This window comes from Artemia sp. Qi Xiang Cuo, chromosome 10 (assembly GCF_049724085.1).
Source record: "Artemia sp. Qi Xiang Cuo chromosome 10, ASM4972408v1, whole genome shotgun sequence".
Lineage (NCBI taxonomy): Eukaryota > Metazoa > Arthropoda > Branchiopoda > Anostraca > Artemiidae > Artemia > Artemia sp. Qi Xiang Cuo.
Genome location: NC_142803.1, coordinates 39,532,744 through 39,545,698, shown reverse-complemented (window position 1 = coordinate 39,545,698; position 12,955 = coordinate 39,532,744). Strand labels below are relative to the sequence as shown.

The 12,955-nt window shown below is 36.7% G+C and overlaps 1 protein-coding gene across 1 annotated transcript in view; it reads left to right on the top strand.

The window, feature by feature from the left end:
* The window catches only part of LOC148947753 (uncharacterized), a 279,953-nt gene that overhangs the window by 182,866 nt on the left and 84,132 nt on the right, over positions 1 to 12,955 (top strand). The window lies entirely within an intron of this gene.

Below are 12,955 nucleotides of genomic sequence, written 5' to 3'. Positions count from 1 at the left end.
GTGCATCACTTTGTTTATTGTACTGTGCAGAATTATGTGTCTTTGGAAAAGAGACCCAATCGCAAAACAAAAAAAATGAAAACTTTGTCAAAAAAAATGAAAGTTTGCAAAAGAAGCTGTATACAGAAATTTTTCGAGAAAAGACGATGTCATTTGTCAAAAGACGATGTCAATGCCGGTCAACGCTTTTGTTTGTAACCTTAGAGTCCTAGGTTACAAGCAAAAGCATTTGTTTGTAACAGTTTCTATGGACAATTGATGGCCCAGATTCATTATATTGCTGATTGGAGATCCATATCTGCGGGAATACAGATAGAGATGCAAGAATAAAGCCTCCAATCCAGACAGATTATTGGCGTTCAGGCGAGGCAATGATTATAATTTTCATTTATGATGGTGCAATCATGGTTATTTCCTTTTGCGCAAGATCAGCAATGCCAGGGAACATGGTATTACCTCCTGAAAAACAAAAAATTAGTTCAGTAAATCCTAAGCTACACTACAAGAAACTGAAAAAAAATAAAAAGATGTGAAAAACTGGAAATTAGAACGAATTGGAATCATTGAAAAATAGTAAAAAAAACTGGCCAAATTATTCGATATGTATATTGTAAATTGTATTTATTAAATTATATATATTTTGAATTTTTAAGTAAAACTACAATTTTATTTTTTATCGTCCTCTTTTAAGTTTGCCCAAATCAAGTGATCCATCTATTTCAATTTTTCGACTGAAATGCTGTGTCTAGTAGCCTTTTTCAGGTTCCAACTGCATTGCTCCAAAACTTTATTTCAAACTTGATATGTCAGCCCAAAAGCAGTAACTCCCATTTAAATTTAGGAACGACAACGTATTTTTTTGCAACCGTGAAAGTAATAAAAATGAGTAGCATCATTCGATTGCCCAATGACACCCTTTCCAATTGGAATATTTGTTACTCTGAAAATTTACTCCCCCCCCCCCCGCTTATGAACCCAGAAATAGTACTCCGCTATATAGAAAACTAAAAGAAAAAGAGCCAAATGAAATTCTTACTTTATAGTATGCAGTGTGTTTCTATTAATAAGGTTTTCAGATTTCCATCCGATGTTATCCACATTTTTAAGCCATTTTTAAACATTATTTTTATCCGACTGATCTGAATTTTTTTGCAATGCGATAATGGTGTTGGCGAGTTAAGAAAACTAATACCAGTTAAGAAAAACATACGACGCATAGATCAATGAAAAACAACAGAGAAATACATTACTTAGGGCTGTATGTAGGATGTGGTGCATCGTCAGATAAGAGAATATTATATTTGGAAAATGCATCAATCAGGATATTGAATTGTACTACTACTTTTTTTATAGTGTTTCCTGCTGCAGAGCTGCTCTCCTAGACTTTTAAACATTTTTATTTTGATCGAAAGAAAAAACTAATTGAAAGGACAATAAATAAAAACTTTTTTTGTTTCTTAATCTATTTTGGCATGTGATACAAGAGTACCAAACGTAGCAGTAGAAATTACAAGATTATGTCGACTAAGCCTTAAATGGGATGAGATGTTTGCGAGATATTTGATATCATTGAGCAAATTCAAATTGGAGGAACAGTTATATTTTGCAGCAAAACTTAATATAATGCATACACATAGACGTCAAGCTGCTTTAAATGCAATAGTGGAATATTTTGAGGATAATAACTTGAATCACTATCTGAAAAAAGAGTGATATATAAGTAGTATTCTCTTAAAAACTTAAAACGGTTTCCTATCCCAACTTTTAAACGGTTCCCTGTTTTAAATGAAGCTCTATCCGGCAATAAAAAAAAGTGCCCGTTATTCCACGAGAGTAGGTGCATGTTACGTCACAGGGAATGTTCACATTTGGGGAGACACAACCCCGGATTTTAAACGCATCCCTGTTTTAAACGAACAGCCTCTGGTAGTGGAGTCATAGGAGGAAAACTAAGAGATACAGGTGTTACATCACAGGGAACGTTTATATTTGGGAAGACACACCCCTGTCATTCAACAAAAGTCCTACTTTAAACGGTCAGCAAATATTATGTAATTGGGAATGTTTACATCTGGGAAGACCCCCCCTGGATTCTGCTATGCCGTTTTAATGGGTTAGGAGGTGTTACATCACAGGAAATTTTTTTATTTGGGAAGACACACACCCGTGGATTTTGCAACGCCCTGGATCCAGGCACACCCCTGTTATCCACGGCAAATAGGTGATAAGTCACAGCAAATGTTTACATTTGGTGAGACACACCCCCTTTAATTTTAAAGAATCCCTGTTTTGAAGGAAAGGCAGGTGTTACGTCAAGGGAGTGTTTATATTTGAGAAGACACACCCAGAAAATACAAGCGGTCCCGGTTTTAAACGGACACACCCCCAGATTCCCGTGACAGCCCTGTTTTAAATGGACCTGCAATACAACCAGTTACGAGAGCAGTGTTAGTTACACCATATGGGAACTAAGAGTAACAGTAGTATGTTACGCCATAGGTAATGTATAAAGAGATATGTATAAAGTGAGGATAGGAGCTTGAAAACACCTTCAATGGAGACATTTTAAGCTCTGAACTCATTCGAACCGAGTTTACAGGGACCTTTTACAGGCATACTAACCGGTTATAAAAACGATGTATTTCTTGGCTCCAGAACCCCAACACTACCGACCCTTGAAACACAAAGAGTTTTATTAGAATGTATAGCTGTTATGAAAGTACTAAAGAAAACTTTAGCGTAAAGAGTGAGGTATTGACCATGGGGCGAACCCCCTCATATACATAATAATTTCTTTTCGTTTTAAGTTTTAAAGTTTCTGCTTTCTTTCAGTTGAAAAAACTTGTTTTTTATATTTTATTTCTCATCTTTTTAAATAATGCCGGGAAATCCGGCGCCTCCTTCGTGGATAATTGCCCCCCCCCCCATGGAAAAATTCTCCCACGCAACCTTCTCCCCCCAGCCCCCTATCACAAAAATCCCTCCTGAAAACGTCTGTATGCTTGCCCATAACCAACACTATATGTAAACAATGGGTAAAGTTCAGAACTTGCAGCCCTTCCAAAGGAGACTTTGGGGGATTAAGTTATCCTCAAAGACATAGTAATTGTATGCTTCGACTATACCGAAAAAAATAGTTATCTCAAAACTTTGATCGGGTGACTTTGGGAAAAAATTGAGCATGGGAGGGGGCCTTGTTGCCCTCCACTGTTTTTGGTTACTTAAAATGGGCACTAAAACTTTTATTTTCCGTTCGAATGATCCCTCTCGCGATATTATGACCCCTCCATGCCCCTTTTTCCTCAAATATATCCAATAAAAATTTTGAGATAGGCATTAAGTTAAAATTTTCTCAAAAGTCAGATAACAAAAACTCAGATGTCGTTACAACCCCCCAGGGCCTGGGAGCAGACGTTGTAAGTTAGGCCCTGGGGCACATATTGTTCATATGAAAAGGATGCTCGTATAAACTTCAGAGAGGGCTCATTTGATTGGATATTGTAAGTTCGAGCTCACTTTTTAATAGTCAAAAGAAATTTAATAGTCAAATAGATCTGAGGGCAGGTATCCCCCAACCCATCTGATGAAAATTTTGAGATAGACATCTTGTTAAAAATAGTTCAAAGGTTGGATAAGAAAAAATCCGGTGTCAATAGAACCCATCAGGGCACAGGCGAAGGGGTTCTAAGTTATGCCCTAAGGGCATGTATGGTTCTTATAAAATGGATGCCCGTTTAAACTTCAGAGAGGGCTCATTTGATTGGAAATTGAAAGTTCTATTTCACTTTTTAAGAGTTAAAAGATATCCGAGGGCAACTAGCCCCCACCCCCCCCCCCACATACCAGTTTTTCCCCAACCCCATCTGATAGAATTTTTATAATAACCATTTCATTAAAAATAGTTGTTCAAAGCTCATATAAGAAAAAATTCTGTGTCGACGGAACCCGCCAAGGCCCGGAGGCAGGCGTTACGAGTAATGCTCTAGGGGCATATATAGTTCTTATGGAAGGGGTGCTCGTATAAACTTTGGAGAGGGCTCATTTGATTTGAAATTGAAAGTTCTTGTTCAGTTTTTAAGAGCCAAAAGAGATCGGAGGGCAACTACTCCCTCCTCCACGCCCTAAATGCATCAGATAAAAATTTAGAGATGGACATTTTTTTAAAAATAGTTCAAAGTTCTGATAACAAAAAACTCCGGTGTCAACACAGCCCCCCCTGGGCCCGAGGGTAGGCGTAAGTAACCATATATGCCTGGTGGCATATATGGTTGTTATGGAAGGGATGCTAGTATAAAATTCCTAGAGGGCTCATTTGATTGTAAGTTGAAAGTTGTAATTCACTTTTTCAGAGTTAAAAGTGATCGGAAGGTAGCTAGCCTCCCCCCCACACTCCATTTATTTTTTCCCAGAGGCACTTCATATTGAAGGGGTTTGGTCTTATAAACTTCAAAGGGGGCTCATTAAATTAGAAATTGAGTGTACTAGTGCCCTTTTAAGAGTCAAAAGTGATCAGGGGCAACTTGACCCCCCAAGCCCTTTTTTCCCAAATACATCTGATAAAAAAATTTGAGGGAGACATTTTGTTATCATATAACAAAAACACCTTTACGCATGGTCATTTCGTTAATAAATAGTTCAAAGAACGGATAAGAAAAACTCCTGTGTCAACACCCCCCCCACCAGGGCCGGGGAAGGCGTTGTAAGTATTGGTCTGGGGGCATATATGGTTCTTACGGAAAGTATGCTCGTATAAACTTCAGAGAGGGTTCATTTAAATGGAAAATAAAAGTTGTAGTTCATTTTCTCAGAGTAAAAAAATATCAGAAGTTTGGACCATTTAGTTAAAAATCAAACAGAATAGTTTTTTTTTTCTGGAGTTGGTCTCCTGAATGTTTGGTTTTGTTATATGGTGGTCTTCTCTGCGCTATGACTCCCAGGCCTCAGGTATGGTCTCTTTTTAATTTTATATGTTATTTGGCGATTGATTTCTTTTTTATGGTTGATTGGATATATTGTATTTTTTTCTCATTCCCCCTTGTATCCCTGGCCACGGGGCCTTTCGAGGGGGATTAGGAGTGTTGTGATTGGATTGTGTATGTATTGTGGAATAAAAACTCTGAACTCTGAAATAGCTGTATCAAGACTTTCGATTTATGAATCGAAATAATACTCCAACAATTTGTGGTGAAGAACTGTAAGTAAGTAGTGACTCATTCTTATAGTTAAAAAAGTCAAAGAAACAAGTTTTGATAATCTTCTAAAGTCTTGAAAACAAGCAATGCTTCAAAAGAAACAGCCTTACAGTTTTTATTTTGTATTTATTTCTATATTGACAACGTTCATGGTCCACTTAAACCGTTTAAGATTTCTCTGCGTATGCAGAAAACCAAGTTTGAAAATCCTACTCTGCATCAAGACTTTTGATCTATGAATCAAAATAATAGTCTAACAATACGCGGTGACGAACTATAAGTAAGTAGTGGCTCATTTTCCCAAACTCGAAGTTTCAGACAACAAACACCTATGAATGACTAAGAATCCTAGCTCTGAAAAGTCCAAAAAGCAAACTACACCTCCCAATTCATAATTTTCTGAAAGCACACACCTATGAAAGGCTAAGAAAAGGCTAAAAGTTAAAAAAGTCAAAGAAACAAGTTTTGATAGTCTTCCGAAGTCTTGACAATAAGAATTGCTTAAAAAAACAGCCTTTTAGTCTTTATTTTGTATTTGCGCCTATGTTCACAACGTTCACGGTCACCTTTACAGTTTAAGTAAAAATACGATTTCTCTGCGTATAGAGAATACCACGTTTGAATCGCTGTATCACGAGTGGATGTGTTTAGGTATTAATTGAAAAAAAAATCCCAAAAAAAAGTTTTTCAAATAATGTTAAAGGTCACTTTAAACTTAAGCTCCACATACCCAAATATACTTCTAAATTAAAATTCAACACGACTAGAAATTAATATTAAAGAATAAATAAAACGCAAAACAAACAGAAATTAAATACACGATCATAGCAAAAACATTCAACAAGTAATAATATAAATGAATAAATAGATCTGAAAGCGAGTAATGCTTAGATTAAATATGAACATCAAGCTTAAAATGAAAATTTTTTTTCTATTGAAGTAAAAATGAAACTTAAAACGAACAGAAATTAGATAAACAATCAATGCAAACAAACATACAATAGATATTAATGTAAATAAATAAATAAACCTTAAAACGAGTGAAACTTAAATTGAGTATGCAAATCAAGCTTGAAACGAACAAAAATCACCACAAACAAGAGTTTGGGTATGACCTCTTTCTCTCATTGTAAAAGTCTAAAACCTACTGCGTCAATGGCGCTTTACTGAAAACCAATTTTATGACAAATGTTTTCTTTTGTACTTAATATTGAAAATAAACATTAAAATTATGGTAAAACTTTGAACTGGTGAGCTTTCAGCAATTAATATTCAGTTTAATATATTAGCTCTTTTTAAAGTTGTTAAAGACAAATATAGTTTCCCTACAGACAAGTGTATGGATTTTGCCTCCTTTCCTAACTGTAAAAAAAAATCAAAAGCCTACTGCGTCATTGGCGCTTAAAGGAAAACGGATTATATTACAACTATTTTCTTTTCCAGTTCTTACAGTATTGAAAATAAAAACACTATTACAGTGAAATAAATTCTTGAACTGATGGATCTATCAACAATTAATATCATTAGTCATCAAATATTCAATTTGATGTTGTTTACACTTTCCAACACTGTTCAAGACACATATAGTTTTTATTAAAGCGCCAATGACGCAGTAGGTTTTAGACTTTTACAGTGAGAGAAGGAGGTTATACCCAAACTCTTTTTTGTGGTGATTTTTGTTCGTTTCAAGCTTGATTTGCATATTCAATTTAAGTTTCACTCATTTTGAGATTTATTTATTAATTTACGTTAATATCTATTGTATGTTTTTTTGCATTGATTGTTTATTTAATTTCTGTTCGTTTTGAGTTTCATTTATACTTCAATTGGAAAATATATTTTTTCATTTAAGCTTGATATTCACATTCAATCTAACCATTACTCGCTTTAAGATTTATTTATTCATATATATAATTACTTGTTGTATGTTTTTGCTATGATTGCTTTTTTAGTTTCTGTTCGATTTGGTTTTCATTTATTCTTTAATAGTAATTTCTGGTCGTTTTGAGTTTGAATTTTAAAAGGTATTATTATCTGCTGAGCTTAAGTTTAAAATGACCTTTACTTTTCTTTGAAAAAATTATTTTTAAGAAAGTTTTTTAATTAATTTTTGGTCGTTTTTTATTGAAAAAAATTTCAAGTTTTTAAAAATTCCGTATTTCAAAATCGAACTTTAAAAAAAATCAAATATTCATCAAAGTATCAGAACTTATATCAAAGTGAAAAAATGGGTTTTTGTCAACCTCGGAGTTTTTATTGTCTGATGTTTGAACTCTTTTTAACAAAATTGTTATCTCAAAATTTTTATCTGATAGGTTTGGAGAAAAAGAGCGTGGGGGGACTAAATTAAGCTTCGGTCTCTATTGACTCTTTAAAAGTGAATTAGAACTTTCTATTTTCAATCAAATGAGCCCTTTCTAAAGTTTATACGAGTATCCCTTCTATAAGAACCATACATTTCCCCAGAGAATTACTTACAACGCCTATCCCTGGGCCCTGGGGGGTTGTGTCGACCCTGGAGTTTTAATATTTGATGGTTGATCTATTTTTAACAAAATGGTCACCTGAAGTTTACATCGGATGGGTTTATCCATCCGATACGCCTAAAGGCGTGGAGGGCGAGAGGGGCTAGTTGCCTTCTGATGTTTTTTTACTCTGAGAAAATGAACTAAAACTTTTAATTTTCATTTAAATGAACCCTCTTTGAAGTTTATACGAGCATACTTTCCATAAGAACCATATATGCCCCCAGACCAATACTTACAACGCCTTCTCCGGCCCTGGCGGGGGGGGGGTTGTGTGGACACATGAGTTTTCTTATCCGTTCTTTGAACTTTTTTTTAACGAAATGACCATCCCCGGGGAAGGCGTTGTTTTCTTATCCGTTCTTTGAACTTTTTTTTAACGAAATGACCATACGTAAAGGTGTTTTTGTTATATGATCTTTCAACTATTTTTAACAAAATGTCTCCCTCAAATTTTTTTTATCAGATGTATTTGGGAAAAAAGGGCTTGGGGGGCCAGTTGCCCTCTGATCACTTTTGACTCTTAAAAGGGCACTAGTACACTCAATTTCTAATTTAATGAGCCCCCTTTGAAGTTTATAAGACCGACCCCTTCAATATGAAGTGCCTCTGGGAAAAAATAAATGGAGTGTGGGGGGAGGCTAGCTACCCTTCGATCACTTTTAACTCTGAAAAAGTGAATTACAACTTTCAACTTACAATCAAATGAGCCCTCTAGGAATTTTATACTAGCATCCCTTCCATAACAACCATATATGCCACCAGGCATATATGGTTGCTTACGCCTACCCTCGGGCCCAGGGGGGGCTGTGTTGACACCGGAGTTTTTTGTTTTCAGAACTTTAAACTATTTCTAACAATATGTCTATCTCTAAATTTTTATCTGATACATTTAGGGCGTGGAGGAGGGAGTAGCTCCGATCTCTTTCGGCTCTTAAAAACTGAACAAGAAATTTTAATTCCAAATCAAATTAGCCCTCTCCAAAGTTTATTCGAGCCCCCCTTCCATATGAATTATATATGCGCCTAGAGCATTACTCGTAACGCCTGCCTCCGAACCCTGGCGGGTTCCGTCGACACAGAAATTTTTTTTATCTGAGCTTTGAACAACTATTTTTAATGAAATGCTTATTATAAAAATTCTATCAGATGTGGTTGGGGAAAAACTGGTATGTGGGGGGGGGTGGGGGCTAGTTGCCCTCGGATATCTTTTGACTCTTAAAAATTGAACTAGAACTTTCATTTTCCAATCAAATGAGCCCTCTATGAAGTTTATATGGGCATCCCTTTCATAAGAACCATACATGCCCTTAGGGCATAACTTAGAACGCCTTCGCCTGTGCCCTGATGGGTTCAATTGACACAGGATTTTTTCTTATCCAACCTTTGAACTATTTTTAACAAGATGTCTATCTCAAAATTCTCATCAGATGGGTTGGAGGATGCCAGCCCTCAGATCTATTTGACTATTAATTTCTTTTGACTATTAAAAAGTGAGCTCGAACTTACAATATCGAATCAAATGAGCCCTCTCTGAAGTTTATACGAGCAATTTTGAGAAATTTTTAACTTAATGCCTATCTCAAAATTTTTATTGGATATATTTGAGGAAAAAGGGGCATGGGGGGGGCTAGTTGCCATTCAATCTCTTTTGACTCGTACAAACTTAACTAGAATTTTCAATTGACAATCAAATGAGCCATATCAGAATTTTTTACGAGAATCACTTCAATAAGAACCATATATTTCCCAAGGGCATAACTTACAACACCTGCTCTCAGGCCCTGGGTGGCTGTGTCGACCCCTGAGTTTTCATTTTATGGTCTTTAAACCATTTTGAAAAATAGCCATCTCAAAGTTCTTATCGGATGGGTTTGACGAAGAAGGGCGTGGAGGGGGGGGTATGTGCCCATCAATCTCTTTTGACTCTTAAAAAGAGAACTAGAACTTTCAGTTTCCAATCTAATGAGCCCTCTTTGAAGTTCATACGAGCATCCCTTCCATAAGACCCATATATGCCCCCAGGGCATAACTTACAACGCCTTCCCCGGGCCCTGGTGGGTTGTGTCAACACTGGAATTTTGTTATATGATCTTTGAACTATTTTTAACAAAATAGTTATCTTAAAATTTTTATTGGATACATTTGGGAAAAAAGGGTTTGGGGGGGGGGGGAGTTGGAAGCTGGTTACCCTCCAATATCTTTTGACGCTTAAAAAGTGAACTAGAACTTTCGATTTCCAATCAAATGAGCCCTCTCTGAAGTTCATTCGAACATTCCTTCCATGAGAACCATATATGGCCCCAGGGCATAACTTATAACCTTTGCCTCTGTAGACTGTGGGAGGAGTGTCCTGCTCGAACGCATAATTTCAAGAACTTCCAACTACGTTGAACAAAATGGCTATACCAAACTTTTGATTGGATGTGTTTGGGGAACTGATGAGCGTGGAAGGGGTGTCAGTTGCCTTAGAATCACTTTCGACTATTAAAAAGGGAACAAGCCATTTAAATTTCCAATCGAATGAGACCCTTCTGAAGTTTCTACGACAACGTTGTCTATACAAAACCTTATATGCTCCGAGGGCATAACTTACAACCCTTGCCCTGAGGGCTGTGGGAGAGTTGACATCCTCAAAGAGCTAATTTCCAGAACTTAAAACTACGTTTAATAAAATGGCTGTCTCAAAATTTTGATTGGATGTGTTTGGGGAAACGGTTGACGTGAGAGGGGGGTTAGTTGCCCTCAAATCACTTTCGACTATTAAAAAGGGCACTGGCCCTTTGAATTTCCAATCGAATCAGCCTTTTTTGAAGTTTCTACGACAAAGCCTTCTATAAAAACCTTATATGCCTCCAGGGTATAACTTAAAACCCTTGCTTTGGGGGTTGTGGGGGAATGTCCTCCTCAAAAACATATTTTCTATCTGGAAATTAACTACGCTGAACAACATGGCTATCTCAAAATGTTGATTTGATGTGTTTGGGGGTATGATGGGCGTGGGGGGGGGGGGCTAGGTACCGTCCACTCACTTTCGACTATTAAAAAGGGCATTAGCCCTTTGAATTTCCAATCGAATTAGCCTTTTTTGAAGTTTCTACGACAACACCTTCTATAAAAACCTTATATGCCCCCAGGGCATAACTTAAAACCCTTGCCCTGAGGGTTGTGGGGGAGTGTCCTTCTCAAAAACATATTTTCTATTTGGAAATCGGCTATGATGAACAAAAGGGCTTTCTTAAAATTTGGATTGGTTATGTATGGGGAAATTAGGGGCGTGGGGGGGCAAGTGTCCCTCCAATCATTTTTGAATATTAAAAAGGGCACTAGAACATTCAATTTCAAATCAAATGAGCCCCCTTCGAAGTTTATACGGCGACCCCTTCCATTTGAAGTGCCTCTGGGGAAAAAAAAAGAAATAAAACATTGAAGCCGTATGGCCTTTACCATAGGCAACGCTACGGCGTTGCCTCTGATTTATATAGATTCAGCTTTGTCGTTTAAAGCACATATTAATAAACACGCGGTAATACTGTCCAGGAGTGTGGGTTGTTTGCATAAATTAAAGTTTCTGTTTCCAAACCAAATCACGAGCACTTTATGTTTTTCATTGGTTGAATACTATTATCAATATTTCCCGAGCGCTTGGGATTTTGTTTTTACCTTCACATTTACGAGGTCTCCAAATAGTTCAAAATAAATTGATTAAAATCTCGGACTATTTTCAACACACCCTAGTAAGACAGAAAATGTATCTGAAACTAAAACATCATTTTTATTTCTGTATATGTTTAACTTGCAACGTATTGTTCACCTTAATTTGGGTGTATGGTATTTAAAAATCAAACCTTTAGATTATTTTTTCCATAGTATGATACTTCTCATTGAAACTAAGCATACCAATTTATCAAGTGTACAGGGGTACCCATAAGCTGAATTCCAGGAGGAGCAAACCTCGTCTAGTTGGCACTTTTAATCCTAAATAATAGAAATTCCAGAACAAAAATATAAAAATAAGGCAATAGCATTCAGCCAGGGAGGGGAGGGGGACCCCCCCCCTGCCTCCCTTATGGGCACCCACGAAAGTGTAATGTCTGTGACAAAAATTTGCTCATTCATCATATTTGAACAAACACCAAAGAAACCATACGGGTGAGAAACCGTTTAAGTGTGATGTTTGTGACAAGACTTTTTCTCAAGCAGGAAGTTTCGGACAAAGCTAACTTTGTCCAAATTTAATTCATAATAGTTAGGATTTTTAAGTAATCAAAAACTTTACGCCAGAAAAGAAGATACAATTAGTTGTTATTTGTTTCATTTAGTTCCATAAAAAGAAAAAAAGATGAAAAGAATCAAAAGGCTAAAGAAACGGGAACCATGGATCAATTGACAAAAACAAATTTGTGGCCCTTGTGTTTTCTGTTCTTCTTTATATTTTTCTTCTGATCATTTATTTCTTTTGATCCTCACTGAAATGATCTGGTTTCGACCAACAGAAGAAAGAAAAACCTCTAAGATAAGTTTCAACCACAGGTGTCATTTGTCAAAAGACGATGTCAATGCCAGTCAAAGCTTTTGTTTGTAACCTTAGAGTCCTAGGTTACAAGCAAAAGCATTTGTTTGTAACAGTTTCTATGGACAATTGATGGCCCAGATTCATTATATTGCTGCTTGGAGATCCACATCTGTGGGAATGCAGATAGAGATTCAGGGTGCTAGAATAGGTTTAAAAATTAATGTTAAGAAGACTAAGTCACTAAGGCAAGGAATAAGTGAAGATCAAAAGGTGACGTAGGGTAAGAAAAAGATTGATCAGGTGGGACATGGGCGCTCAGAAAAGCGGATGAAGATTTGCCAGATGTTTTCCAGAGAAATTGCTTAAGGATTGTTGTAGGTACCTGGCTGACTGACCATATTTCAAACAATAGGCTATACAAAAAATGTTGTTAATACTGCTCTCTAGGGCTATAATGAAAGAAAGTTAGAGGTGGCTAGGGCACATTGTGGGGATGAAGGATGAAAGATTGCCGAAGATTGTTCTTTTCAGCCAACCGTCTAGGGCTAAACGGAAAGCAGGTCGTCCTCGTCTGGGGTGAGAGGACGTCATAAAGAAAGATTTAAAGGCAATGGGAACTTTGTGGGTGGGTTTAAAAGGGAGGCTTTGAATAGATTGGGATGGAGGAGGAGCGTACGTAGCTGTGTTGGCTTCAGCTGGCTTGGTGCTGCGGTTAGTTGTTA